Source organism: Medicago sativa, chromosome 7 (assembly GCF_051527215.1).
Source record: "Medicago sativa cultivar Bolivia chromosome 7, Bolivia_mono, whole genome shotgun sequence".
Lineage (NCBI taxonomy): Eukaryota > Viridiplantae > Streptophyta > Magnoliopsida > Fabales > Fabaceae > Medicago > Medicago sativa.
This window is the reverse complement of record NC_140755.1, coordinates 54102460-54105279: the sequence shown is the minus strand read 5'-3', so window position 1 is coordinate 54105279 and position 2820 is coordinate 54102460.

Here is a 2820-nt window from a genome sequence, read left to right as displayed (position 1 = left end):
AATTTGAGCCTTGGGAAGTCAAAATTGGGGTTTTGGGGGTGAAAAAGTGAGTTTTTCTCGTAACAGGATTGTCCCAACTCGCCACAGCGAGCTGGGGGCGAGTTGGAGGCGAGCAGGAGGTGCTCCCTGTGAGCTTACTCGCCTCGCGAGTAGATTTACTCGCTGTGGCGAGCTGCACAGTGGCAACATCCCCTGTTTCGCGTTCTTGTGTCTTTTTCACACGTTTCTGTTTTGAATTGGCTTTCGGTGTAAACATGAAAGTTGTAGATAATTTCGTTAGCCTTCCAGAGACTTTGGTTTGACTTGAAAATGATTTTTGGTTTTTGAGTTATGATGAAAATACTCCAAGGAGGTCTTAGAGAAATTTTATGAAAAATTCGCATAACTATATCTAAGTCGACCCAAACCTTATGGATTGTTTTCCAATTTCAAACTTATGTTCTATGAGTTCAATTAAGGTATCTTAGAGTATTCAACTTATGGTGTGAGGGTTCTAACTTGGTTTTGTTTTATAAATGTAAGGTTTTATAAAATGCTACCAAGAGACGAACTTAGTGAATCTCATGATTCCGTTATAATTAGTCGGTGAAATGCCAAAGTATTCTCTACTGCACTTATGTGTGGCCTAGAGGTATACTTAGTTGAGGCATTGGAACTTGTTTACTTGGTTTTGGCTCAATAGCTTAATTAATTCTAATATTAGGATTTTTTAGAGACGAACTTGTTGAAAATGGGCCTTTTGAGCCGATGACTTTATAAATCCTTCTTGGATGATTTTATATGATTAATTGATGATATGTGGACGATTGAATATGATGTTTATCATGAAATAATATGTTGTTCTATTTTACTTGGTTTATGAAAAGTATATGGAATTGTTGTGATATTGGGTAAGTTGATGTTGATGTGTGTGATGATGACTCTTATGTGGATTGTGATTGTTGTATATGTGGACATGTATAGTTGATAATGCAATGTTGATGAGCTAGTCAATGTAATTGGAGGTGTACTTTTACATTGGTGATTTGTAAGAGAGGAGGTGTACTCTTACATTTGTTATGTTGAAGTTGTGCATTGTTGGGTTCTTGTTGTATGTCCATGCATCATGATCATATTGAGTCGTATGTGAAATGTAAGAGAGGAGGTGTTCTCTTACATAGGTGATTGGTAAGAGAGGAGGTGTTCTCTTACTTAGATGTTCGGTTGGCATCTATTGTTGTTGTTATGGTACCACATGCATATATGTGTCGAGTATAGGCGCATTGCATATTGAAATGTTATCTTGTTGTTGCATGTGAATGGTGATTGTTGATGATAAGTGTGTTTGATGAATACATACTTGTGACATTTGGAATTTAATGGTTGATGAGTTGTGACATAATTGAATATGTGATTTGATGAATTTGTGTATTGGTGAAATTTGGTGAATGTTGTGATTGTGTGGACTGGTGTATATGTACATTTGTGAATTTTGTTGATGATTGTGAATAATCGAACTATGCTCTAATTGCATGTCTTACTTGTTGTGCTTATACACTTGGTGAACCAATTTGATAATGATTATTTTGATAATAATGATTATTTTGATAATCGAACTATGTATATATATGATTTGGTGATTCCTTTGATAATAATGATTGCTTGTTTATAACTTGAAATGATGGATTGTACTTGTTGAATAAAGCATTCTAGATGAGTAATGAGGTGAGTAATATTTTAATTGGTTGATGTTGATAATGATGAACTCTTGTCGATGACTTGATTAGATATTAAGTATATCTGTTATGCTATGATAATAATGTGATAGCTTGAGGTGCAAGTAATGGGGGATAATAATCATGTGATGCTAGTATTCTAGGAGGGATGGTTTGTATATGTGATATGTATGAATCCTTGAATGCTATGTTTGTTTTATGTCGATTATGATTAATGTAATGCTTACCCCCAGTGGTTTTTGCCGCCTACCTGTCTGTATGGATGGATAGATGCTGTGCAGGAGTAGTTGCTTTGGTGAGTGCTTGGATAGCGGGAGCTTTCTCTGTTATCATTTGGAGTTGTAGGTCTAGGCTCTGATTAGGGTTGGTGTCTTTTGTTGTTGGATTTTGTTTCTTTTGTTGTTGAAGTTGTCCATTTGTTTAGGACTTAGAGGATTTATATGTTGATGTAATTTGACTAAGGCATGTATTTTGGAGATGTATGTTTTGTATCCACTGCGACTGTTGAGATATTTTTATGTATGCATGTATTTTTGGATTTTTGTTGAGACGTAGCGTCTATTTCTTGAATATTTGCTATATTCGCGTGTTTTATCGCTTTAATAGAAATAGGGCGTTACACTCCTGAAGACAAAGTGCTCCTGAAGTGATGACGTCATCAGAAGCAAGTTCATCAGAAGCATCTCATCAGAAGCTGAAGATCACCAGAAGCTGTAATTCATCAGGAGATGCCAGACTTAAAGCTTCAAGGGCTGTTCAATGGATCTAAACTCGTCTAAGCATTGCAGAAGACTGGAATTGTAAAGCAACTGTCATTTTAAGTGGATTTGAAGGCATTGGATGCTTATCGTCTAAAAGCGTTGACAAAGTACAATTGTAAGAAGTGTACAACCACTACCTCCACTACTCTGCTTTGTCTCTGCTAAGAGACAAGAAAAACAGCTCTGCCAGCAACGATGTTCCTTCACAATGGGAATGGATTTGAAATTGATCCTTCATAGGACAACTACCATATCAGGCAAAAGATCATTGGTGATTGATCAAAGCTTGAAACGACTCTTTTTGATGTGCTGGCAATTTCACAACGTCTCTTTCACACCTCTAT